General features: G+C 57.0%; 1 protein-coding gene across 7 annotated transcripts in view; it reads right to left on the bottom strand.

Moving 5' to 3' along the window:
- LOC132397041 (proteasome subunit beta type-6-like) overlaps nt 1-25,540 on the bottom strand; it is a 120,215-nt gene that overhangs the window by 55,116 nt on the left and 39,559 nt on the right. The window lies entirely within an intron of this gene.

The following is a 25,540-nucleotide window of genomic DNA, read 5'->3' as shown; positions in this document are numbered from 1 at the left end:
CGAAGGAGCCTCATCCGGTACAGGATCTCATGCGCCATAGGTGAAACTCGACTGTTATCCAGCCACTGTCGGCAGATTAAAAGCAAAGATCAGACTAGCAACCTGGAATGTGAGAACCCTTAACCAGCCTGGTAAACTAGACAACATCAAACAGGAAACGGAAAGATGAAAAATCAACATCTTGGGAACATACGAGATGAGCTGGAAAGGAGCTGGTAAAACAAGCTCAGAGGCATATACCGTCATTTACTCAGGAGGAGAAATACATGAAAAAGGTGTTAGAATTATGTTAGATGAAGAACATGCAAAATCAATAAAAGGCTATTGGACAATATCAGATTGAATGTTACTTGTGAAACAGCCGCAAAACTTTTTGACATTAACATTGTTCAACTTTATGCCCCAACAGCAGAGAGCAGTGAAGAAAACATCGAACAATTTTACGACGAACTAGAAACAGCATTAAGACAATGTAAGAACTCAGAAAATACCATTATTCAAGGTGACTTCAACGCAAAAGTAGGCAAGACCAGGGACGAGGACAATACTGGGCATTACGGCATAGGTGAGAGAAATGAGAGCGGTGAATAACTAGCTACATGGGTCACAAAAAAAGATTATATAATTGGTAATACCGTCTTCAAGCAACACCTAAGAAAACTATGGACATGGAAGAGCCCAGGAGATAACACCAGAAACCAGACTGATCACGTGTTTATAAGGAGAAGGTATAGAAATGCAAAACACATCCAGGTGCAGACTGGTACAGTGATCACGTACCAATAATCAGCGTGATGTATCTGAGACTCAGAAAGCTTAGAAGACCAAGAGTAGAGCCAAGGCTGAATTAGGGGCTTTTGAGAAAAAACAGTGACATCAAAAATGAATTTCAAATGACAGTGAAGAACAAACTCGAGGCTCTCAAAACATCACTACCATAGAACAACAATGGGAAATCCTCAGAGGCAGCATAACACAAGCAGTTTTAGAGATGATTCCCAAACAACAGAAAAAAGCTAAAAAAAAAATGGATGACAGAAGAAATTCTGAATCTTGTGGAACAAAGAAGAAAATGTAAGGAAAACAAAGGAGCCTATGTATCCTTGCATGCACAGAGAACAACCGATTGCAAGGAAGCAAAAGAAAAGTGGCTTAAGGATAAATGTGAGTTAATAGAACAATCGCAGAAGACCAACAACAGCAAACGTAGGCACAACAAGATCAAAGACGTCACAAATCGGAAGAAAAGCTGGGCAACAACAGGATATATAAAAGCAAAAGACGGCTCTACAATTATGGGAAAAGGAAAAATAATACAAAGGTGGTCAGAATAGATCAAGGACCTATACGACGACAAAGACCGAGAGGACAACTTTGAAATTGGCAACAACAAGAAGGGCCCAGCAATACTGAAAGAAGAAGTGGAATGTCTATGAAGAAAATGTGAAAGGGGAAGTCATCAGGACCAGATAACATTCTGGTTGAACTGTATGAAGCGCTAGAAGATTTTGGTGTAGGGAAATTAACAATCTTATTGAATAGAATATACAACAGTGGCAAAGCACCAGAAGGTCTTTTAAAGGCAGTATTGGTTGCACTGCCAAAGGAACCAGGTGCAACAGAGTGTGGACAACACAGAACAATTAATGAGCCACCTCACAGAAATTCTACTTCGAATCATCATGCTCCGAATGAGAAACCAAATTAAACCAGAGATCAGTGAAGAACAGTGCGGCTTTGTCGAAGGCAAGGGAACATCAAGCACCACTTATATTGACAGGAATATTATCGAGAGGTCAATAGAAGTACAACAAGACCTATACTTCTGTTTCATTGACTACACAAAAGCCTTTGACACAGTGAAACACCAAGTCATCATGAAAATGCTTAAAGATATTAATATCGACGGAAAAGATCGAAGAATAATCAGGAATCTCTACTGGCAACAAAGTGCAGCCATACGGATAGACAACGAGGTTGGTGAATATCAGCCAACAAAGCGAGGAGTCAGACAGGGTTGTGTTCTATCACCAGACCTGTTCTCCCTGGATAGTGAAAACAGCATGAGAACCATACAAGACCTGCCTGGAATAAGTACAAGAGGATACAATATCAACAACCTCCGCTATGCGGATGATACAGTACTGACAGCAAACAGTGAAGTAAATTTACAGAAACTAGTATCTACCATCAGCACAGAGAGTGAAAGACTTGGCCTAACCTTAAACGAAAAGAAAACTGAAGTAATGGTGATATCAAAGAAACCTGTAGGATCGTACTGGGAAATGAAATCCTGAAACAAGTTCACAACTTCAAGTACCTTGGACCATGGGTAACATCTGACGACAAATGCGAAACAGACATAAAAGCAAGAATAGCAATGACAAGAACAGCATTTACAGAAATGAGAAACTTCCTAACGAACAAGAAAATAGCAATTGACATCCGCCTCAGAACTCTCAGCTGTCACATTCCTCCTATATTGATGTATGGCTGTGAGTCACGGACCATCACAAATGCAATGGAAAGAAGAATCAACGCAGCAGAGATGTGGCTCCTCAGAAGAATGCTATGCATATCATATACGGACAGGATAACCAACAAAGAAGTTCTACAGAGAATGAAAACAAAACGTACAGTACTTAAAAAAAATCAGAAAACAGCAATCAAAATTCTTTGGACACATCATGCGAAGAGAGACATTAGAACATTTAGTTACAACTAGAAAGCTGGAAGGAAACAGAAGCAGAGGCCGACAGAGAATGAGAATGATAGATGGGTTAACATCACGGTTAGAAACAGGGGAGGCAACAACTACAATTCAGAGGGTCCGGGACCATGATGGATGGAGTGACATGATCACCCACACCGAATGACAAGGAACCTGAAGAAGAAATGAGTTTGCAAAAAGTCCCAGTCATCAAAATGATGAAGAATAATGGGAAGCTTTCGAGCATGAAGAGGAGACTTACCAGGATGCCGCCTGGATTAGAGACCATGACCTACGAGGACAGTTCGAATGAGCTCGAGCTTTTCTCTTTGAAATGAAGGAGGATGAGAGATGACCTGACAGGGTGAACACAAGTATTGATCTAGTAGATAGCCAGGTACTTTTCCCCAGGGTGGAAATGGCTCACACCAGGAGGCGTACTTTTAAAGTAATTGGAGCAAAGTATAGGGGGGGGGATGTCAGAGGCATTTTTTTTTTTAAACACACACAAAGTGGTGAGTGTGTGGAACACCCTGCCAGACGTGGTGGTAAAGGAAATATACACCCTCCGTTTTTCTGTCAGATACATTAGGGGAATTTAAGAAACTTTTAGAAAGGCACATGGATGACAGAAAAATGGAGGGAAAGGTTAGATTGATTTCGGTAGGTTAAGAGGTGGGCATAACATCTTGGGCCAAAGGGCCTGTACTGTGCTGTAAAGTTCTGTGTCCTAAAATGCATGGGGTTCATTACCAGAGAGGGAACAGAGCTCTCCCACTGTTGAAAGTACCGAGTAACACACACATAGTGCTGGACGAGCTCAGCAAGTGAGGCAGTATCTATGGAGAGGAACAAACAGACGACATTTTGGACCGAGACATTCCCTCAGCGTGTGTTCCTCAAGATTTCGAGCATCTGCAGAGCTGCAGCTGTCCTGACCAGTTGCATCACAGTCTGGTCAGGCGACTCGAATGCAATCAGCTGCATAAAGGGTGGACTGGGCGCAATACATACATCCCTCCCCACCATCGGTAGCATCTACAGGAGGTACTGCCTCAAGAAGGCAAAGTCCATCATCAAGGATCTCTCACCATCTGGGCCACGTCACCACCTGAAGTCCCACACCACCAGGTTCAGGAACAGCTACTTCCCTTCAACCATTCAGTTCTTGAACCAACTAGCACAACCCTAATCACCACAGTTTAGCAACACTATGACCAATTTGTACTAAAAGTGGACTTTTGTTTTATCTTAATTGTGCTCTCTTCTCAAAATAGTGTATAATTTGTGCCTATATGATGTTTTGCTTGTTGCAATAAGCCTGTAATGCTGTTTTTTGTTGAGCCGTACTTGTGCAGTGGACAATAAAGGTGGCATTGACCTTGAAGCCCTGGAAGAAGATCAAGAGGCACATCAGAGAGGAACCCTTACCCGACCTCAGCTACGGACCACATTCTCAACATGCAAGATTGTTTAGTGTCATTTCCAGTGCTGAAGAGTAACAGCAAATGAAGTTATTGTTACCCCAGATCTGATGCAGTGCAAAAAATGCACAGTAAGATAAAGACCACAGTATAGATAAATACATAAGATAGCTTATACACATAGATTGACTGTATGTCCATAAAGCGTCACTAGACACAGGAGTGTCTGTACTTGAGGTGACGGACAGAAAACTATAAAGTAATGGTGGTTGGGAGTCTGATACAATGTGTTAGTGGGCAGAGGGGTTGATAGCTTTATTGCTTGGGGATATTAACTGTTTTTTAGTCTGGTGGTCCTGGCATGGATGTAACCTAGCCCCCTCTCTGATGGGAGTGGGGCAAACAGTCTATGAGCAGGGTGGGTGGAAACATTTGAGATGTTACTGGCCCTTTCCAGCACCTTTCTGAATAGACTGCATGTCGTTGATGAAATGCAGGCTGCTATCTTGCACTGAAAGTCTCTGAAAGTACTATTACACCTTTTCTTCACTGTTTTGTGTACTGCGTTCTGTAATCTATGTACCAAAGTACCTGCAGCACCATACTTCTGCACGTGATAATAAACCTGACTTAAAGGCGAGCATTGGCCCGAAACGTCGACTGTTTATTCCTCTCTCTCGATGTTGATTGACCCACTGAGTTCCTCCAGCATTTTTCTCTGGATTTCCAGCATCTGCACATTCACCTGAGTTTATTGTTGACTTAAGGTTGTGTGTCTCTGTCTGTCTGTCTGTCTGTCTGTGAGTCTGCATCCATGAGCCCGTGTCAGTGTGTGAGTCTCTGTCTCCCAGTGAGAGTCCGTGTGTCCGAGTGAGAGTCCGTGTGTCCCAGTGAGAGTCCGAGTGTCCCAGTGAGAGTCCGTGTGTCCCAGTGAGAGTCTCCGTGTCCGAGTGAGAGTCTTTGTCTCCCGGTGAGAGTCTGTGTCCGAGTGAGAGTCCGTGTGTCCGAGTGAGAGTCTCCGTGTCCGAGTGAGACTCCGTGTGTCCGGGTGCGAGTCCGTGTCCCAGTGAGAGTCTGTATCCGAGTGAGAGTCCGTGTGTCCGAGTGAGAGTCCGTGTGTCCCAGTGAGAGTCTCCGTGTCCCAGTGAGAGTCCGTGTGTCCCAGTGAGAGTCCGTGTGTCCCAGTGAGAGTCCGAGTGTCCCAGTGAGAGTCTCCGTGTCCCAGTGAGAGTCCGTGTGTCCCAGTGAGAGTCCGTGTGTCCGAGTGAGAGTCCGTGTGTCCCAGTGAGAGTCCGTGTGTCCCAGTGAGAGTCCGTGTGTCCCAGTGAGAGTCCGTGTCTCCCAGTGAGAGTCCGTGTCTCCCAGTGAGAGTCCGTGTCTCCCAGTGAGAGTCCGTGTCTCCCAGTGAGAGTCCGTGTGTCCCAGTGAGAGTCCGTGTGTCCCAGTGAGAGTCCGTGTGTCCGAGTGAGAGTCCGTGTGTCCGAGTGAGAGTCCGTGTGTCCCAGTGAGAGTCCGTGTGTCCGAGTGAGAGTCCGTGTGTCCCAGTGAGAGTCCGTGTCCCAGTGAGAGTCCGAGTGTCCCAGTGAGAGTCCGTGTGTCCCAGTGAGAGTCCGTGTGTCCGAGTGAGAGTCCGTGTGTCCCAGTGAGAGTCCGTGTGTCCCAGTGAGAGTCCGTGTGTCCCAGTGAGAGTCCGAGTGTCCCAGTGAGAGTCCGTGTGTCCCAGTGAGAGTCCGTGTGTCCCAGTGAGAGTCCGTGTGTCCGAGTGAGAGTCCGTGTCCCAGTGAGAATCCGTGTGTCTGAGTGACAGTCCGTGTCCCAGTGAGAGTCCGTGTGTCCCAGTGAGAGTCCGTGTGTCCGAGTGAGAGTCCCTGTGTCCCAGTGAGAGTCCGTGTGTCCCAGTGAGAGTCCGTGTGTCCCAGTGAGAGTCCGAGTGTCCCAGTGAGAGTCTCCGTGTGTCCCAGTGAGAGTCCGTGTGTCCCAGTGAGAGTCCGTGTGTCCGAGTGAGAGTCCGTGTGTCCGGGTGAGAGGCCGTGTGTCCGGGTGAGAGTCCGAGTGTCCCGGTGAGAGTCCGAGTGTCCCGGTGAGAGTCCGTGTGTCCCGGTGAGAGTCCGTGTGTCCGAGTGAGAGTCCGTGTGTCCCAGTGAGAGTCCGTGTGTCCCAGTGAGAGTCCGTGTGTCCGAGTGAGAGTCCGTGTGTCCCAGTGAGAGTCCGTGTGTCCCAGTGAGAGTCCGTGTGTCCGAGTGAGAGTCCGTGTGTCCCAGTGAGAGTCCGAGTGTCCCAGTGAGAGTCCGTGTGTCCCAGTGAGAGTCCGTGTGTCCCAGTGAGAGTCCGTGTGTCCGAGTGAGAGTCCGTGTCCCAGTGAGAATCCGTGTGTCCGAGTGACAGTCCGTGTCCCAGTGAGAGTCCGTGTGTCCCAGTGAGAGTCCGTGTGTCCGAGTGAGAGTCCGTGTGTCCCAGTGAGAGTCCGTGTGTCCCAGTGAGAGTCCGTGTGTCCCAGTGAGAGTCTCCGTGTGTCCCAGTGAGAGTCCGTGTGTCCCAGTGAGAGTCCGTGTGTCCCAGTGAGAGTCTCCGTGTCCCAGTGAGAGTCTCCGTGTCCGGGTGAGAGTCCGTGTGTCCGGGTGAGAGTCCGAGTGTCCCGGTGAGAGTCTCCGTGTCCGGGTGAGAGTCCGTGTGTCCGGGTGAGAGTCCGAGTGTCCCGGTGAGAGTCCGAGTGTCCCGGTGAGAGTCCGAGTGTCCCGGTGAGAGTCCGAGTGTCCCGGTGAGAGTCCGTGTGTCCGAGTGAGAGTCCGTGTGTCCGAGTGAGAGTCCGTGTGTCCCAGTGAGAGTCCGTGTGTCCCAGTGCGAGTCCGTGTGTCCCAGTGAGAGTCCGTGTGTCCGAGTGAGAGTCTGTGTCCGAGTGAGAGTCCGAGTGTCCCAGTGAGAGTCCGTATCCGAGTGAGAGTCCGTGTGTCCGAGTGAGAGTCCGTGTGTCCCAGTGAGAGTCCGTGTGTCCCAGTGAGAGTCCGTGTGTCCGAGTGAGAGTCCGTGTCCCAGTGAGAATCCGTGTGTCCGAGTGACAGTCCGTGTCCCAGTGAGAGTCCGTGTGTCCGAGTGAGAGTCCGTGTGTCCGAGTGAGAGTCCGTGTGTCCCAGTGAGAGTCCGTGTGTCCCAGTGAGAGTCCGTGTGTCCCAGTGAGAGTCTCCGTGTGTCCCAGTGAGAGTCCGTGTGTCCCAGTGAGAGTCCGTGTGTCCCAGTGAGAGTCCGTGTGTCCCAGTGAGAGTCTCCGTGTCCCAGTGAGAGTCTCCGTGTCCGGGTGAGAGTCCGTGTGTCCGGGTGAGAGTCCGAGTGTCCCGGTGAGAGTCTCCGTGTCCGGGTGAGAGTCCGTGTGTCCGGGTGAGAGTCCGAGTGTCCCGGTGAGAGTCCGAGTGTCCCAGTGAGAATCCGTGTGTCCGAGTGACAGTCCGTGTCCCAGTGAGAGTCCGTGTGTCCCAGTGAGAGTCCGTGTGTCCGAGTGAGAGTCCGTGTGTCCCAGTGAGAGTCTGTGTGTCCCAGTGAGAGGCCGTGTGTCCCAGTGAGAGGCCGTGTGTCCCAGTGAGAGTCTCCGTGTCCCAGTGAGAGTCTCCGTGTCCGGGTGAGAGTCCGAGTGTCCGGGTGAGAGTCCGTGTGTCCCGTTGAGAGTCTCCGTGTCCGGGTGAGAGTCCGTGTGTCCGGGTGAGAGTCCGAGTGTCCCGGTGAGAGTCCGGGTGTCCCGGTGAGAGTCCGAGTGTCCCGGTGAGAGTCCGAGTGTCCCGGTGAGAGTCCGTGTGTCCGGGTGAGAGTCCGTGTGTCCGAGTGAGAGTCCGTGTGTCCCAGTGAGAGTCCGTGTGTCCCAGTGCGAGTCCGTGTGTCCCAGTGAGAGTCCGTGTGTCCGAGTGAGAGTCTGTGTCCGAGTGAGAGTCCGAGTGTCCCAGTGAGAGTCCGTATCCGAGTGAGAGTCCGTGTGTCCGAGTGAGAGTCTCCGTGTCCGAGTGAGAGTCTTTGTCTCCCGGTGAGAGTCTGTGTCCGAGTGAGAGTCCGTGTGTCCGAGTGAGAGTCTCCGTGTCCGAGTGAGACTCCGTGTGTCCGGGTGCGAGTCCGTGTCCCAGTGAGAGTCTGTATCCGAGTGAGAGTCCGTGTGTCCGAGTGAGAGTCCGTGTGTCCCAGTGAGAGTCTCCGTGTCCCAGTGAGAGTCCGTGTGTCCCAGTGAGAGTCCGTGTGTCCCAGTGAGAGTCCGAGTGTCCCAGTGAGAGTCTCCGTGTCCCAGTGAGAGTCCGTGTGTCCCAGTGAGAGTCCGTGTGTCCCAGTGAGAGTCCGTGTGTCCCAGTGAGAGTCCGTGTGTCCCAGTGAGAGTCCGTGTGTCCCAGTGAGAGTCCGTGTCTCCCAGTGAGAGTCCGTGTCTCCCAGTGAGAGTCCGTGTCTCCCAGTGAGAGTCCGTGTCTCCCAGTGAGAGTCCGTGTGTCCCAGTGAGAGTCCGTGTGTCCCAGTGAGAGTCCGTGTGTCCGAGTGAGAGTCCGTGTGTCCGAGTGAGAGTCCGTGTGTCCCAGTGAGAGTCCGTGTGTCCGAGTGAGAGTCCGTGTGTCCCAGTGAGAGTCCGTGTCCCAGTGAGAGTCCGAGTGTCCCAGTGAGAGTCCGTGTGTCCCAGTGAGAGTCCGTGTGTCCGAGTGAGAGTCCGTGTGTCCCAGTGAGAGTCCGTGTGTCCCAGTGAGAGTCCGTGTGTCCCAGTGAGAGTCCGAGTGTCCCAGTGAGAGTCCGTGTGTCCCAGTGAGAGTCCGTGTGTCCGAGTGAGAGTCCGTGTGTCCCAGTGAGAGTGCGTGTGTCCCAGTGCGAGTCCGTGTGTCCCAGTGAGAGTCCGTGTGTCCGAGTGAGAGTCTGTGTCCGAGTGAGAGTCCGAGTGTCCCAGTGAGAGTCCGTATCCGAGTGAGAGTCCGTGTGTCCGAGTGAGAGTCCGTGTGTCCCAGTGAGAGTCCGTGTGTCCCAGTGAGAGTCCGTGTGTCCGAGTGAGAGTCCGTGTCCCAGTGAGAATCCGTGTGTCCGAGTGACAGTCCGTGTCCCAGTGAGAGTCCGTGTGTCCGAGTGAGAGTCCGTGTGTCCGAGTGAGAGTCCGTGTGTCCCAGTGAGAGTCCGTGTGTCCCAGTGAGAGTCCGTGTGTCCCAGTGAGAGTCTCCGTGTGTCCCAGTGAGAGTCCGTGTGTCCCAGTGAGAGTCCGTGTGTCCCAGTGAGAGTCTCCGTGTCCCAGTGAGAGTCTCCGTGTCCGGGTGAGAGTCCGTGTGTCCGGGTGAGAGTCCGAGTGTCCCGGTGAGAGTCTCCGTGTCCGGGTGAGAGTCCGTGTGTCCGGGTGAGAGTCCGAGTGTCCCGGTGAGAGTCCGAGTGTCCCGGTGAGAGTCCGAGTGTCCCGGTGAGAGTCCGAGTGTCCCGGTGAGAGTCCGAGTGTCCCGGTGAGAGTCCGAGTGTCCCGGTGAGAGTCCGTGTGTCCGAGTGAGAGTCCGTGTGTCCGAGTGAGAGTCCGTGTGTCCCAGTGAGAGTCCGTGTGTCCCAGTGAGAGTCCGTGTGTCCCAGTGCGAGTCCGTGTGTCCCAGTGAGAGTCCGTGTGTCCGAGTGAGAGTCTGTGTCCGAGTGAGAGTCCGAGTGTCCCAGTGAGAGTCCGTATCCGAGTGAGAGTCCGTGTGTCCGAGTGAGAGTCCGTGTGTCCCAGTGAGAGTCCGTGTGTCCCAGTGAGAGTCCGTGTGTCCCAGTGAGAGTCCGTGTCCGAGTGAGAGTCCGTGTGTCCCAGTGAGAGTCCGTGTGTCCCAGTGAGAGTCCGTGTCCCAGTGAGAGTCCGTGTGTCCCAGTGAGAGTCTCCGTGTCCCAGTGAGAGTCCGTGTCCCAGTGAGAGTCCGTGTGTCCCAGTGAGAGTCTCCGAGTCCCAGTGAGAGTCCGTGTGTCCCAGTGAGAGTCCGTGTGTCCCAGTGAGAGTCCGTGTGTCCCAGTGAGAGTCCGTGTCCCAGTGAGAGTCCGTGTCCCAGTGAGAGTCCGTGTGTCCCAGTGAGAGTCCGTGTGTCCCAGTGCGAGTCCGTGTGTCCCAGTGAGAGTCCGTGTGTCCCAGTGAGAGTCTCCGTGTCCCAGTGAGAGTCTCCGTGTCCCAGTGAGAGTCCGTGTGTCCCAGTGAGAGTCTCCGTGTCCCAGTGAGAGTCTCCGTGTCCCAGTGAGAGTCCGTGTGTCCCAGTGAGAGTCCGTGTGTCCCAGTGAGAGTCCGTGTGTCCCAGTGAGAGTCTGTGTCCGAGTGAGAGTCCGTGTGTCCCAGTGAGAGTCCGTGTGTCCGAGTGAGAGTCCGTGTGTCCCAGTGAGAGTCCGAGTGTCCCAGTGAGAGTCCGTGTGTCCGAGTGAGAGTCCGTGTGTCCCAGTGAGAGTCCGTGTGTCCCAGTGAGGGTCCGTGTGTCCCAGTGAGAGTCCGTGTGTCCGAGTGAGAGTCCGTGTCCGAGTGAGAGTCCGTGTCCGAGTGAGAGTCCGTGTCCGAGTGACAGTCCGTGTCCGAGTGACAGTCCGTGTCCCAGTGAGAGTCCGTGTGTCCCAGTGAGAGTCCGTGTGTCCGGGTGAGAGGCCGTGTGTCCGGGTGAGAGTCCGTGTGTCCGGGTGAGAGTCCGAGTGTCCCGGTGAGAGTCCGAGTGTCCCGGTGAGAGTCCGTGTGTCCCGGTGAGAGTCCGTGTGTCCCGGTGAGAGTCCGTGTGTCCCAGTGAGAGTCCGTGTGTCCCAGTGAGAGTCCGTGTGTCCGAGTGAGAGTCCGTGTGTCCGAGTGAGAGTCCGTGTGTCCCAGTGAGAGTCCGTGTGTCCCAGTGAGAGTCCGTGTGTCCGAGTGAGAGTCCGTGTGTCCCAGTGAGAGTCCGAGTGTCCCAGTGAGAGTCCGTGTGTCCCAGTGAGAGTCCGTGTGTCCGAGTGAGAGTCCGTGTCCCAGTGAGAATCCGTGTGTCCGAGTGACAGTCCGTGTCCCAGTGAGAGTCCGTGTGTCCCAGTGAGAGTCCGTGTGTCCGAGTGAGAGTCCGTGTGTCCCAGTGAGAGTCCGTGTGTCCCAGTGAGAGTCCGTGTGTCCCAGTGAGAGTCTCCGTGTGTCCCAGTGAGAGTCCGTGTGTCCCAGTGAGAGTCCGTGTGTCCCAGTGAGAGTCTCCGTGTCCCAGTGAGAGTCTCCGTGTCCGGGTGAGAGTCCGTGTGTCCGGGTGAGAGTCCGAGTGTCCCGGTGAGAGTCTCCGTGTCCGGGTGAGAGTCCGTGTGTCCGGGTGAGAGTCCGAGTGTCCGGGTGAGAGTCCGAGTGTCCCGGTGAGAGTCCGAGTGTCCCGGTGAGAGTCCGAGTGTCCCGGTGAGAGTCCGAGTGTCCGGGTGAGAGTCCGTGTGTCCGAGTGAGAGTCCGTGTGTCCGAGTGAGAGTCCGAGTGTCCCAGTGAGAGTCCGTGTGTCCGAGTGAGAGTCCGTGTGTCCCAGTGAGAGTCCGTGTGTCCCAGTGAGAGTCCGTGTGTCCGAGTGAGAGTCCGTGTCCCAGTGAGAATCCGTGTGTCCGAGTGACAGTCCGTGTCCCAGTGAGAGTCCGTGTGTCCGAGTGAGAGTCCGTGTGTCCGAGTGAGAGTCCGTGTGTCCCAGTGAGAGTCCGTGTGTCCCAGTGAGAGTCCGTGTGTCCCAGTGAGAGTCTCCGTGTGTCCCAGTGAGAGTCCGTGTGTCCCAGTGAGAGTCTCCGTGTCCCAGTGAGAGTCTCCGTGTCCGGGTGAGAGTCCGTGTGTCCGGGTGAGAGTCCGAGTGTCCCGGTGAGAGTCTCCGTGTCCGGGTGAGAGTCCGTGTGTCCGGGTGAGAGTCCGAGTGTCCCGGTGAGAGTCCGAGTGTCCCGGTGAGAGTCCGAGTGTCCCGGTGAGAGTCCGAGTGTCCCGGTGAGAGTCTCCGTGTCCGGGTGAGAGTCCGAGTGTCCGGGTGAGAGTCCGTGTCCCAGTGAGAATCCGTGTGTCCGAGTGACAGTCCGTGTCCCAGTGAGAGTCCGTGTGTCCCAGTGAGAGTCCGTGTGTCCGAGTGAGAGTCCGTGTGTCCCAGTGAGAGTCCGTGTGTCCCAGTGAGAGGCCGTGTGTCCCAGTGAGAGTCTCCGTGTCCCAGTGAGAGTCTCCGTGTCCGGGTGAGAGTCCGAGTGTCCGGGTGAGAGTCCGTGTGTCCCGTTGAGAGTCTCCGTGTCCGGGTGAGAGTCCGTGTGTCCGGGTGAGAGTCCGAGTGTCCCGGTGAGAGTCCGGGTGTCCCGGTGAGAGTCCGAGTGTCCCGGTGAGAGTCCGAGTGTCCCGGTGAGAGTCCGTGTGTCCGAGTGAGAGTCCGTGTGTCCGAGTGAGAGTCCGTGTGTCCCAGTGAGAGTCCGTGTGTCCCAGTGCGAGTCCGTGTGTCCCAGTGAGAGTCCGTGTGTCCGAGTGAGAGTCTGTGTCCGAGTGAGAGTCCGAGTGTCCCAGTGAGAGTCCGTATCCGAGTGAGAGTCCGTGTGTCCGAGTGAGAGTCCGTGTGTCCCAGTGAGAGTCCGTGTGTCCCAGTGAGAGTCCGTGTGTCCGAGTGAGAGTCCGTGTCCCAGTGAGAATCCGTGTGTCCGAGTGACAGTCCGTGTCCCAGTGAGAGTCCGTGTGTCCGAGTGAGAGTCCGTGTGTCCGAGTGAGAGTCCGTGTGTCCCAGTGAGAGTCCGTGTGTCCCAGTGAGAGTCCGTGTGTCCCAGTGAGAGTCTCCGTGTGTCCCAGTGAGAGTCCGTGTGTCCCAGTGAGAGTCCGTGTGTCCCAGTGAGAGTCTCCGTGTCCCAGTGAGAGTCTCCGTGTCCGGGTGAGAGTCCGTGTGTCCGGGTGAGAGTCCGAGTGTCCCGGTGAGAGTCTCCGTGTCCGGGTGAGAGTCCGTGTGTCCGGGTGAGAGTCCGAGTGTCCCGGTGAGAGTCCGAGTGTCCCGGTGAGAGTCCGAGTGTCCCGGTGAGAGTCCGAGTGTCCCGGTGAGAGTCCGAGTGTCCCGGTGAGAGTCCGTGTGTCCCAGTGAGAGTCCGTGTGTCCCAGTGAGAGTCCGTGTGTCCCGGTGCGAGTCCGTGTGTCCCAGTGAGAGTCCGTGTGTCCGGGTGAGAGTCCGTGTGTCCCGGTGAGAGTCTCCGTGTCCGAGTGAGAGTCCGTGTGTCCCAGTGAGAGTCCGTGTGTCCCAGTGAGAGTCCGTGTGTCCCAGTGAGAGTCCGTGTGTCCCAGTGAGAGTCCGTGTGTCCGAGTGAGAGTCCGTGTGTCCGAGTGAGAGTCCGTGTGTCCCAGTGAGAGTCCGTGTGTCCCAGTGAGAGTCCGTGTCTCCCAGTGAGAGTCCGTGTCTCGCAGTGAGAGTCCGTGTGTCCCAGTGAGAGTCCGTGTGTCCCAGTGAGAGTCCGTGTGTCCGAGTGAGAGTCCGTGTGTCCGAGTGAGAGTCCGTGTGTCCCAGTGAGAGTCCGTGTGTCCCAGTGAGAGTCCGTGTGTCCGAGTGAGAGTCCGTGTGTCCCAGTGAGAGTCCGTGTCCCAGTGAGAGTCCGAGTGTCCCAGTGAGAGTCCGTGTGTCCCAGTGAGAGTCCGTGTGTCCCAGTGAGAGTCCGTGTGTCCCAGTGAGAGTCCGTGTGTCCGAGTGAGAGTCCGTGTGTCCCAGTGAGAGTCCGTGTGTCCCAGTGAGAGTCCGTGTGTCCCAGTGAGAGTCCGTGTGTCCCAGTGAGAGTCCGTGTGTCCCAGTGAGAGTCCGTGTGTCCGAGTGAGAGTCCGTGTCCCAGTGAGAATCCGTGTGTCCGAGTGACAGTCAGTGTCCCAGTGAGAGTCCGTGTGTCCCAGTGAGAGTCCGTGTGTCCGAGTGAGAGTCCGTGTGTCCCAGTGAGAGTCCGTGTGTCCCAGTGAGAGTCCGTGTGTCCCAGTGAGAGTCCGTGTGTCCCAGTGAGAGTCTCCGTGTCCCAGTGAGAGTCTCCGTGTCCGGGTGAGAGTCCGTGTGTCCGGGTGAGAGTCCGAGTGTCCCGGTGAGAGTCCGTATCCGAGTGAGAGTCCGTGTGTCCGAGTGAGAGTCCGTGTGTCCCAGTGAGAGTCCGTGTGTCCCAGTGAGAGTCCGTGTGTCCCAGTGAGAGTCCGTGTCCGAGTGAGAGTCCGTGTGTCCCAGTGAGAGTCCGTGTGTCCCAGTGAGAGTCCGTGTGTCCCAGTGAGAGTCCGTGTCCCAGTGAGAGTCCGTGTGTCCCAGTGAGAGTCTCCGTGTCCCAGTGAGAGTCCGTGTGTCCGAGTGAGAGTCCGTGTCCCAGTGAGAATCCGTGTGTCCGAGTGACAGTCCGTGTCCCAGTGAGAGTCCGTGTGTCCGAGTGAGAGTCCGTGTGTCCGAGTGAGAGTCCGTGTGTCCCAGTGAGAGTCCGTGTGTCCCAGTGAGAGTCCGAGTGTCCCAGTGAGAGTCTCCGTGTGTCCGAGTGAGAGTCCGTGTGTCCCAGTGAGAGTCCGTGTGTCCCAGTGAGAGTCTCCGTGTCCCGGTGAGAGTCCGAGTGTCCCGGTGAGAGTCCGTGTGTCCCGGTGAGAGTCCGTGTGTCCCGGTGAGAGTCCGTGTGTCCCAGTGAGAGTCCGTGTGTCCCAGTGAGAGTCCGTGTGTCCGAGTGAGAGTCCGTGTGTCCCAGTGAGAGTCCGAGTGTCCCAGTGAGAGTCCGTGTGTCCCAGTGAGAGTCCGTGTGTCCCAGTGAGAGTCCGTGTGTCCGAGTGAGAGTCCGTGTCCCAGTGAGAATCCGTGTGTCCGAGTGACAGTCCGTGTCCCAGTGAGAGTCCGTGTGTCCCAGTGAGAGTCCGTGTGTCCGAGTGAGAGTCCGTGTGTCCCAGTGAGAGTCCGTGTGTCCCAGTGAGAGTCCGTGTGTCCCAGTGTGAGTCTCCGTGTGTCCCAGTGAGAGTCCGTGTGTCCCAGTGAGAGTCCGTGTGTCCCAGTGAGAGTCTCCGTGTCCCAGTGAGAGTCTCCGTGTCCGGGTGAGAGTCCGTGTGTCCGGGTGAGAGTCCGAGTGTCCCGGTGAGAGTCTCCGTGTCCGGGTGAGAGTCCGTGTGTCCGGGTGAGAGTCCGAGTGTCCCGGTGAGAGTCCGAGTGTCCCGGTGAGAGTCCGAGTGTCCCGGTGAGAGTCCGTGTGTCCGAGTGAGAGTCCGTGTGTCCGAGTGAGAGTCCGTGTGTCCCAGTGAGAGTCCGTGTGTCCCAGTGCGAGTCCGTGTGTCCCAGTGAGAGTCCGTGTGTCCGAGTGAGAGTCTGTGTCCGAGTGAGAGTCCGAGTGTCCCAGTGAGAGTCCGTATCCGAGTGAGAGTCCGTGTGTCCGAGTGAGAGTCCGTGTGTCCCAGTGAGAGTCCGTGTGTCCCAGTGAGAGTCCGTGTGTCCCAGTGAGAGTCCGTGTCCGAGTGAGAGTCCGTGTGTCCCAGTGAGAGTCCGTGTCCCAGTGAGAGTCCGTGTGTCCCAGTGAGAGTCTCCGTGTGTCCCAGTGAGAGTCCGTGTGTCCCAGTGAGAGTCCGTGTGTCCCAGTGAGAGTCCGTGTGTCCCAGTGAGAGTCCGTGTGTCCCAGTGAGAGTCTGTGTGTCCCAGTGAGAGTCCGTGTCCCAGTGAGAGTCCGTGTGTCCCAGTGAGAGTCCGTGTGTCCCAGTGCGAGTCCGTGTGTCCCAGTGAGAGTCCGTGTGTCCCAGTGAGAGTCCGTGTGTCCCAGTGAGAGTCTCCGTGTCCCAGTGAGAGTCTGTGTCCCAGTGAGAGTCCGTGTGTCCCAGTGAGAGTCTCCGTGTCCCAGTGAGAGTCCGTGTGTCCCAGTGAGAGTCCGTGTGTCCCAGTGAGAGTCCGTGTGTCCGAGTGAGAGTCCGTGTGTCCCAGTGAGAGTCCGTGTGTCCCAGTGAGAGTCCGTGTGTCCCAGTGAGAGTCCGTGTGTCCGAGTGAGAGTCCGTGTCCGAGTGAGAGTCCGTGTCCGAGTGACAGTCCGTGTCCGAGTGACAGTCCGTGTCCCAGTGAGAGTCCGTGTGTCCGAGTGAGAGTCTGTGTCCCAGTGAGAGTCTCCGTGTCCCAGTGAGAGTCCGTGTGTCCCAGTGAGAGTCCGTGTGTCCGAGTGAGAGTCTCCGTGTCCCAGTGAGAGTCTGTATCCGAGTGAGAGTCCGTGTGTCCCAGTGAGAGTCTCCGTGTCCCAGTGAGAGTCCGTGTGTCCCAGTGAGAGTCTGTGTCCCAGTGAGAGTCTCCGTGTCCCAGTGAGAGTCCGTGTCTCCCAGTGAGAGTCTCCGTGTGTCCGAGTGAGAGTCCGTGTGTCCCAGTGAGAGTCCGTGTGTCCAAGTGAGAGTCTCCGTGTCCCAGTGAGAGTCTGTATCCGAGTGAGAGTCCGTGTGTCCCAGTGAGAGTCTCCGTGTCCCAGTGAGAGTCCGTGTGTCCCGGTGAGAGTCCGTGTGTCCCGGTGAGAGTCCGTGTGTCCCGGTGAGAGTCCGTGTGTCCCGGTGAGAGTCCGTGTGTCCCGGTGAGAGTCCGTGTGTCCGGGTGAGAGTCCGTGTGTCCGGGTGAGAGTCTCCGTGTGTCCCAGTGAGAGTCCGTGTCCCAGTGAGAGTCCGTGTGTCCCAGTGAGAGTCCGTGTGTCCGAGTGAGAGTCCGTGTGTCCCAGTGAGAGTCCGTGTGTCCCAGTGAGAGTCCGGTTGTCCCAGTGAGAGTCCGTGTGTCCCAGTGAGAGTCTCCGTGTGTCCCAGTGAGAGTCTCCGTGTGTCCCAGTGAGAGTCCGTGTGTCCCAGTGAGAGTCCGTGTGTCCGAGTGAGAGTCCGTGTGTCCCAGTGAGAGTCCGTGTCCCAGTGAGAGTCCGTGTCCCAGTGAGAGTCCGTGTGTCCCAGTGAGAGTCCGTGTGTCCCAGTGAGAGTCCGTGTGTCCCAGTGAGAGTCCGTGTCCCAGTGAGAGTCCGTGTCCCAGTGAGAGTCCGTGTGTCCCAGTGAGAGTCCGTGTGTCCCAGTGAGAGTCCGTGTGTCCGAGTGAGAGTCCGTGTGTCCGAGTGAGAGTCCGTGTGTCCGAGTGAGAGTCCGTGTCCGAGTGAGAGTCCGTGTCCGAGTGAGAGTCCGTGTCCGAGTGAGAGTCCGTGTGTCCGAGTGAGAGTCCGTGTCCGAGTGACAGTCCGTGTGTCCCAGTGAGAGTCCGTGTCTCCCAGTGAGAGTCTCCGTGTGTCCGAGTGAGAGTCCGTGTGTCCCAGTGAGAGTCCGTGTGTCCGAGTGAGAGTCTCCGTGTCCCAGTGAGAGTCTGTATCCGAGTGAGAGTCCGTGTGTCCCAGTGAGAGTCTGTGTCCGAGTGAGAGTCCGTGTGTCCCAGTGAGAGTCCGTGTGTCCCGGTGAGAGTCCGTGTGTCCCGGTGAGAGTCCGTGTGTCCGGGTGAGAGTCTGTGTCCGAGTGAGAGTCTGTGTCCGAGTGAGAGTCCGTGTGTCCGAGTGAGAGTCCGTGTCCGAGTGAGAGTCCGTGTGTCCCAGTGAGAGTCTGTGTGTCCCAGTGCGAGTCGGTGTCTCCCAGTGAGAGTCCGTGTGTCCCAGTGAGAGTCCGTGTGTCCCAGTGAGAGTCCGTGTGTCCGAGTGAGAGTCCGTGTGTCCCAGTGAGAGTCCGTGTGTCCCAGTGAGAGTCTGTGTGTCCCAGTGCGAGTCGGTGTCTCCCAGTGAGAGTCCGTGTGTCCCAGTGAGAGTCCGTGTGTCCGAGTGAGAGTCCGTGTGTCCGAGTGAGAGTCCGTGTGTCCCAGTGAGAGTCCGTGTGTCCCAGTGAGAGTCCGTGTGTCCCAGTGAGAGTCCGTGTGTCCGAGTGAGAGTCCGTGTGTCCCAGTGAGAGTCCGTGTCCCAGTGAGAGTCCGAGTGTCCCAGTGAGAGTCCGTGTGTCCCAGTGAGAGTCCGTGTGTCCCAGTGAGAGTCCGTGTGTCCCAGTGAGAGTCCGTGTGTCCGAGTGAGAGTCCGTGTGTCCCAGTGAGAGTCCGTGTGTCCCAGTGAGAGTCCGTGTGTCCCAGTGAGAGTCCGTGTGTCCCAGTGAGAGTCCGTGTGTCCCAGTGAGAGTCCGTGTGTCCGAGTGAGAGTCCGTGTCCCAGTGAGAATCCGTGTGTCCGAGTGACAGTCCGTGTCCCAGTGAGAGTCCGTGTGTCCCAGTGAGAGTCCGTGTGTCCGAGTGAGAGTCCGTGTGTCCCAGTGAGAGTCCGTGTGTCCCAGTGAGAGTCCGTGTGTCCCAGTGAGAGTCCGTGTGTCCCAGTGAGAGTCTCCGTGTCCCAGTGAGAGTCTCCGTGTCCGGGTGAGAGTCCGTGTGTCCGGGTGAGAGTCCGAGTGTCCCGGTGAGAGTCCGTGTGTCCCAGTGAGAGTCCGTGTGTCCGAGTGAGAGTCTGTGTCCGAGTGAGAGTCCGAGTGTCCCAGTGAGAGTCCGTATCCGAGTGAGAGTCCGTGTGTCCGAGTGAGAGTCCGTGTGTCCCAGTGAGAGTCCGTGTGTCCCAGTGAGAGTCCGTGTGTCCCAGTGAGAGTCCGTGTCCGAGTGAGAGTCCGTGTGTCCCAGTGAGAGTCCGTGTCCCAGTGAGAGTCCGTGTGTCCCAGTGAGAGTCTCCGTGTGTCCCAGTGAGAGTCCGTGTGTCCCAGTGAGAGTCCGTGTGTCCCAGTGAGAGTCCGTGTGTCCCAGTGAGAGTCCGTGTGTCCCAGTGAGAGTCCGTGTGTCCCAGTGAGAGTCTGTGTGTCCCAGTGAGAGTCCGTGTCCCAGTGAGAGTCCGTGTGTCCCAGTGAGAGTCCGTGTGTCCCAGTGCGAGTCCGTGTGTCCCAGTGAGAGTCCGTGTGTCCCAGTGAGAGTCCGTGTGTCCCAGTGAGAGTCTCCGTGTCCCAGTGAGAGTCTGTGTCCCAGTGAGAGTCCGTGTGTCCCAGTGAGAGTCTCCGTGTCCCAGTGAGAGTCCGTGTGTCCCAGTGAGAGTCCGTGTGTCCCAGTGAGAGTCCGTGTGTCCGAGTGAGAGTCCGTGTGTCCCAGTGAGAGTCCGTGTGTCCCAGTGAGAGTCCGTGTGTCCCAGTGAGAGTCCGTGTGTCCGAGTGAGAGTCCGTGTCCGAGTGAGAGTCCGTGTCCGAGTGACAGTCCGTGTCCGAGTGACAGTCCGTGTCCCAGTGAGAGTCCGTGTGTCCGAGTGAGAGTCTGTGTCCCAGTGAGAGTCTCCGTGTCCCAGTGAGAGTCCGTGTGTCCCAGTGAGAGTCCGTGTGTCCGAGTGAGAGTCTCCGTGTCCCAGTGAGAGTCTGTATCCGAGTGAGAGTCCGTGTGTCCCAGTGAGAGTCTCCGTGTCCCAGTGAGAGTCCGTGTGTCCCAGTGAGAGTCTGTGTCCCAGTGAGAGTCTCCGTGTCCCAGTGAGAGTCCGTGTCTCCCAGTGAGAGTCTCCGTGTGTCCGAGTGAGAGTCCGTGTGTCCCAGTGAGAGTCCGTGTGTCCAAGTGAGAGTCTCCGTGTCCCAGTGAGAGTCTGTATCCGAGTGAGAGTCCGTGTGTCCCAGTGAGAGTCTCCGTGTCCCAGTGAGAGTCCGTGTGTCCCGGTGAGAGTCCGTGTGTCCCGGTGAGAGTCCGTGTGTCCCGGTGAGAGTCCGTGTGTCCCGGTGAGAGTCCGTGTGTCCCGGTGAGAGTCCGTGTGTCCGGGTGAGAGTCCGTGTGTCCGGGTGAGAGTCTCCGTGTGTCCCAGTGAGAGTCCGTGTCCCAGTGAGAGTCCGTGTGTCCCAGTGAGAGTCCGTGTGTCCGAGTGAGAGTCCGTGTGTCCCAGTGAGAGTCCGTGTGTCCCAGTGAGAGTCCGGTTGTCCCAGTGAGAGTCCGTGTGTCCCAGTGAGAGTCTCCGTGTGTCCCAGTGAGAGTCTCCGTGTGTCCCAGTGAGAGTCCGTGTGTCCCAGTGAGAGTCCGTGTGTCCGAGTGAGAGTCCGTGTGTCCCAGTGAGAGTCCGTGTCCCAGTGAGAGTCCGTGTCCCAGTGAGAGTCCGTGTGTCCCAGTGAGAGTCCGTGTGTCCCAGTGAGAGTCCGTGTGTCCCAGTGAGAGTCCGTGTCCCAGTGAGAGTCCGTGTCCCAGTGAGAGTCCGTGTGTCCCAGTGAGAGTCCGTGTGTCCCAGTGAGAGTCCGTGTGTCCGAGTGAGAGTCCGTGTGTCCGAGTGAGAGTCCGTGTGTCCGAGTGAGAGTCCGTGTCCGAGTGAGAGTCCGTGTCCGAGTGAGAGTCCGTGTCCGAGTGAGAGTCCGTGTGTCCGAGTGAGAGTCCGTGTCCGAGTGACAGTCCGTGTGTCCCAGTGAGAGTCCGTGTCTCCCAGTGAGAGTCTCCGTGTGTCCGAGTGAGAGTCCGTGTGTCCCAGTGAGAGTCCGTGTGTCCGAGTGAGAGTCTCCGTGTCCCAGTGAGAGTCTGTATCCGAGTGAGAGTCCGTGTGTCCCAGTGAGAGTCTGTGTCCGAGTGAGAGTCCGTGTGTCCCAGTGAGAGTCCGTGTGTCCCGGTGAGAGTCCGTGTGTCCCGGTGAGAGTCCGTGTGTCCGGGTGAGAGTCTGTGTCCGAGTGAGAGTCTGTGTCCGAGTGAGAGTCCGTGTGTCCGAGTGAGAGTCCGTGTCCGAGTGAGAGTCCGTGTGTCCCAGTGAGAGTCTGTGTGTCCCAGTGCGAGTCGGTGTCTCCCAGTGAGAGTCCGTGTGTCCCAGTGAGAGTCCGTGTGTCCCAGTGAGAGTCCGTGTGTCCGAGTGAGAGTCCGTGTGTCCCAGTGAGAGTCCGTGTGTCCCAGTGAGAGTCTGTGTGTCCCAGTGCGAGTCGGTGTCTCCCAGTGAGAGTCCGTGTGTCCCAGTGAGAGTCCGTGTGTCCGAGTGAGAGTCCGTGTGTCCGAGTGAGAGTCCGTGTGTCCCAGTGAGAGTCCGTGTGTCCCAGTGAGAGTCCGTGTGTCCCAGTGAGAGTCCGTGTGTCCGAGTGAGAGTCCGTGTGTCCCAGTGAGAGTCCGTGTCCCAGTGAGAGTCCGAGTGTCCCAGTGAGAGTCCGTGTGTCCCAGTGAGAGTCCGTGTGTCCCAGTGAGAGTCCGTGTGTCCCAGTGAGAGTCCGTGTGTCCGAGTGAGAGTCCGTGTGTCCCAGTGAGAGTCCGTGTGTCCCAGTGAGAGTCCGTGTGTCCCAGTGAGAGTCCGTGTGTCCCAGTGAGAGTCCGTGTGTCCGAGTGAGAGTCCGTGTCCCAGTGAGAATCCGTGTGTCCGAGTGACAGTCCGTGTCCCAGTGAGAGTCCGTGTGTCCCAGTGAGAGTCCGTGTGTCCGAGTGAGAGTCCGTGTGTCCCAGTGAGAGTCCGTGTGTCCCAGTGAGAGTCCGTGTGTCCCAGTGAGAGTCCGTGTGTCCCAGTGAGAGTCTCCGTGTCCCAGTGAGAGTCTCCGTGTCCGGGTGAGAGTCCGTGTGTCCGGGTGAGAGTCCGAGTGTCCCGGTGAGAGTCCGTATCCGAGTGAGAGTCCGTGTGTCCGAGTGAGAGTCCGTGTGTCCCAGTGAGAGTCCGTGTGTCCCAGTGAGAGTCCGTGTGTCCCAGTGAGAGTCCGTGTCCGAGTGAGAGTCCGTGTGTCCCAGTGAGAGTCCGTGTGTCCCAGTGAGAGTCCGTGTCCCAGTGAGAGTCCGTGTGTCCCAGTGAGAGTCTCCGTGTCCCAGTGAGAGTCCGTGTGTCCGAGTGAGAGTCCGTGTCCCAGTGAGAATCCGTGTGTCCGAGTGACAGTCCGTGTCCCAGTGAGAGTCCGTGTGTCCGAGTGAGAGTCCGTGTGTCCGAGTGAGAGTCCGTGTGTCCCAGTGAGAGTCCGTGTGTCCCAGTGAGAGTCCGAGTGTCCCAGTGAGAGTCTCCGTGTGTCCGAGTGAGAGTCCGTGTGTCCCAGTGAGAGTCCGTGTGTCCCAGTGAGAGTCTCCGTGTCCCGGTGAGAGTCCGAGTGTCCCGGTGAGAGTCCGTGTGTCCCGGTGAGAGTCCGTGTGTCCCGGTGAGAGTCCGTGTGTCCCGGTGAGAGTCCGTGTGTCCCAGTGAGAGTCCGTGTGTCCGAGTGAGAGTCCGTGTGTCCCAGTGAGAGTCCGAGTGTCCCAGTGAGAGTCCGTGTGTCCCAGTGAGAGTCCGTGTGTCCCAGTGAGAGTCCGTGTGTCCGAGTGAGAGTCCGTGTCCCAGTGAGAATCCGTGTGTCCGAGTGACAGTCCGTGTCCCAGTGAGAGTCCGTGTGTCCCAGTGAGAGTCCGTGTGTCCGAGTGAGAGTCCGTGTGTCCCAGTGAGAGTCCGTGTGTCCCAGTGAGAGTCCGTGTGTCCCAGTGTGAGTCTCCGTGTGTCCCAGTGAGAGTCCGTGTGTCCCAGTGAGAGTCCGTGTGTCCCAGTGAGAGTCTCCGTGTCCCAGTGAGAGTCTCCGTGTCCGGGTGAGAGTCCGTGTGTCCGGGTGAGAGTCCGAGTGTCCCGGTGAGAGTCTCCGTGTCCGGGTGAGAGTCCGTGTGTCCGGGTGAGAGTCCGAGTGTCCCGGTGAGAGTCCGAGTGTCCCGGTGAGAGTCCGAGTGTCCCGGTGAGAGTCCGTGTGTCCGAGTGAGAGTCCGTGTGTCCGAGTGAGAGTCCGTGTGTCCCAGTGAGAGTCCGTGTGTCCCAGTGCGAGTCCGTGTGTCCCAGTGAGAGTCCGTGTGTCCGAGTGAGAGTCTGTGTCCGAGTGAGAGTCCGAGTGTCCCAGTGAGAGTCCGTATCCGAGTGAGAGTCCGTGTGTCCGAGTGAGAGTCCGTGTGTCCCAGTGAGAGTCCGTGTGTCCCAGTGAGAGTCCGTGTGTCCCAGTGAGAGTCCGTGTCCGAGTGAGAGTCCGTGTGTCCCAGTGAGAGTCCGTGTGTCCCAGTGAGAGTCCGTGTGTCCCAGTGAGAGTCCGTGTCCCAGTGAGAGTCCGTGTGTCCCAGTGAGAGTCTCCGTGTCCCAGTGAGAGTCCGTGTCCCAGTGAGAGTCCGTGTGTCCCAGTGAGAGTCTCCGTGTCCCAGTGAGAGTCCGTGTGTCCCAGTGAGAGTCCGTGTGTCCCAGTGAGAGTCCGTGTGTCCCAGTGAGAGTCCGTGTGTCCCAGTGAGAGTCTGTGTGTCCCAGTGAGAGTCCGTGTCCCAGTGAGAGTCCGTGTGTCCCAGTGAGAGTCCGTGTGTCCCAGTGCGAGTCCGTGTGTCCCAGTGAGAGTCCGTGTGTCCCAGTGAGAGTCCGTGTGTCCCAGTGAGAGTCTCCGTGTCCCAGTGAGAGTCTGTGTCCCAGTGAGAGTCCGTGTGTCCCAGTGAGAGTCTCCGTGTCCCAGTGAGAGTCCGTGTGTCCCAGTGAGAGTCCGTGTGTCCCAGTGAGAGTCCGTGTGTCCGAGTGAGAGTCCGTGTGTCCCAGTGAGAGTCCGTGTGTCCCAGTGAGAGTCCGTGTGTCCCAGTGAGAGTCCGTGTGTCCGAGTGAGAGTCCGTGTCCGAGTGAGAGTCCGTGTCCGAGTGACAGTCCGTGTCCGAGTGACAGTCCGTGTCCCAGTGAGAGTCCGTGTGTCCGAGTGAGAGTCTGTGTCCCAGTGAGAGTCTCCGTGTCCCAGTGAGAGTCCGTGTGTCCCAGTGAGAGTCCGTGTGTCCGAGTGAGAGTCTCCGTGTCCCAGTGAGAGTCTGTATCCGAGTGAGAGTCCGTGTGTCCCAGTGAGAGTCTCCTTGTCCCAGTGAGAGTCCGTGTGTCCCAGTGAGAGTCTGTGTCCCAGTGAGAGTCTCCGTGTCCCAGTGAGAGTCCGTGTCTCCCAGTGAGAGTCTCCGTGTGTCCGAGTGAGAGTCCGTGTGTCCCAGTGAGAGTCCGTGTGTCCAAGTGAGAGTCTCCGTGTCCCAGTGAGAGTCTGTATCCGAGTGAGAGTCCGTGTGTCCCAGTGAGAGTCTCCGTGTCCCAGTGAGAGTCCGTGTGTCCCAGTGAGAGTCCGTGTGTCCCGGTGAGAGTCCGTGTGTCCCGGTGAGAGTCCGTGTGTCCCGGTGAGAGTCCGTGTGTCCCGGTGAGAGTCCGTGTGTCCGGGTGAGAGTCCGTGTGTCCGGGTGAGAGTCTCCGTGTGTCCCAGTGAGAGTCCGTGTCCCAGTGAGAGTCCGTGTGTCCCAGTGAGAGTCCGTGTGTCCGAGTGAGAGTCCGTGTGTCCCAGTGAGAGTCCGTGTGTCCCAGTGAGAGTCCGGTTGTCCCAGTGAGAGTCCGTGTGTCCCAGTGAGAGTCTCCGTGTGTCCCAGTGAGAGTCTCCGTGTGTCCCAGTGAGAGTCCGTGTGTCCCAGTGAGAGTCCGTGTGTCCGAGTGAGAGTCCGTGTGTCCCAGTGAGAGTCCGTGTCCCAGTGAGAGTCCGTGTCCCAGTGAGAGTCCGTGTGTCCCAGTGAGAGTCCGTGTGTCCCAGTGAGAGTCCGTGTGTCCCAGTGAGAGTCCGTGTCCCAGTGAGAGTCCGTGTCCCAGTGAGAGTCCGTGTGTCCCAGTGAGAGTCCGTGTGTCCCAGTGAGAGTCCGTGTGTCCGAGTGAGAGTCCGTGTGTCCGAGTGAGAGTCCGTGTGTCCGAGTGAGAGTCCGTGTCCGAGTGAGAGTCCGTGTCCGAGTGAGAGTCCGTGTCCGAGTGAGAGTCCGTGTGTCCGAGTGAGAGTCCGTGTCCGAGTGACAGTCCGTGTGTCCCAGTGAGAGTCCGTGTCTCCCAGTGAGAGTCTCCGTGTGTCCGAGTGAGAGTCCGTGTGTCCCAGTGAGAGTCCGTGTGTCCGAGTGAGAGTCTCCGTGTCCCAGTGAGAGTCTGTATCCGAGTGAGAGTCCGTGTGTCCCAGTGATAGTCTGTGTCCGAGTGAGAGTCCGTGTGTCCCAGTGAGAGTCCGTGTGTCCCGGTGAGAGTCCGTGTGTCCCGGTGAGAGTCCGTGTGTCCGGGTGAGAGTCTGTGTCCGAGTGAGAGTCTGTGTCCGAGTGAGAGTCCGTGTGTCCGAGTGAGAGTCCGTGTCCGAGTGAGAGTCCGTGTGTCCCAGTGAGAGTCTGTGTGTCCCAGTGCGAGTCGGTGTCTCCCAGTGAGAGTCCGTGTGTCCCAGTGAGAGTCCGTGTGTCCCAGTGAGAGTCCGTGTGTCCGAGTGAGAGTCCGTGTGTCCCAGTGAGAGTCCGTGTGTCCCAGTGAGAGTCTGTGTGTCCCAGTGCGAGTCGGTGTCTCCCAGTGAGAGTCCGTGTGTCCCAGTGAGAGTCCGTGTGTCCGAGTGAGAGTCCGTGTGTCCGAGTGAGAGTCCGTGTGTCCCAGTGAGAGTCCGTGTGTCCCAGTGAGAGTCCGTGTGTCCGAGTGAGAGTCTGTGTCCGAGTGAGAGTCCGTGTGTCCCAGTGAGAGTCCGTGTGTCCCAGTGAGAGTCTGTATCCGAGTGAGAGTCCGTGTGTCCCAGTGAGAGTCTGTATCCGAGTGAGAGTCCGTGTGTCCGAGTGAGAGTCCGTGTGTCCCAGTGAGAGTCTGTGTCCGAGTGAGAGTCCGTGTGTCCGAGTGAGAGTCCGTGTGTCCGAGTGAGAGTCCGTGTGTCCCAGTGAGAGTCCGTGTGT

The sequence above is a fragment of the Hypanus sabinus genome, chromosome 7 (assembly GCF_030144855.1).
Source record: "Hypanus sabinus isolate sHypSab1 chromosome 7, sHypSab1.hap1, whole genome shotgun sequence".
Classification (NCBI taxonomy): Eukaryota; Metazoa; Chordata; class Chondrichthyes; order Myliobatiformes; family Dasyatidae; genus Hypanus; species Hypanus sabinus.
Note: the sequence above shows the minus strand (reverse complement) of the source record. Positions and strands in the feature narration are given on the sequence as shown.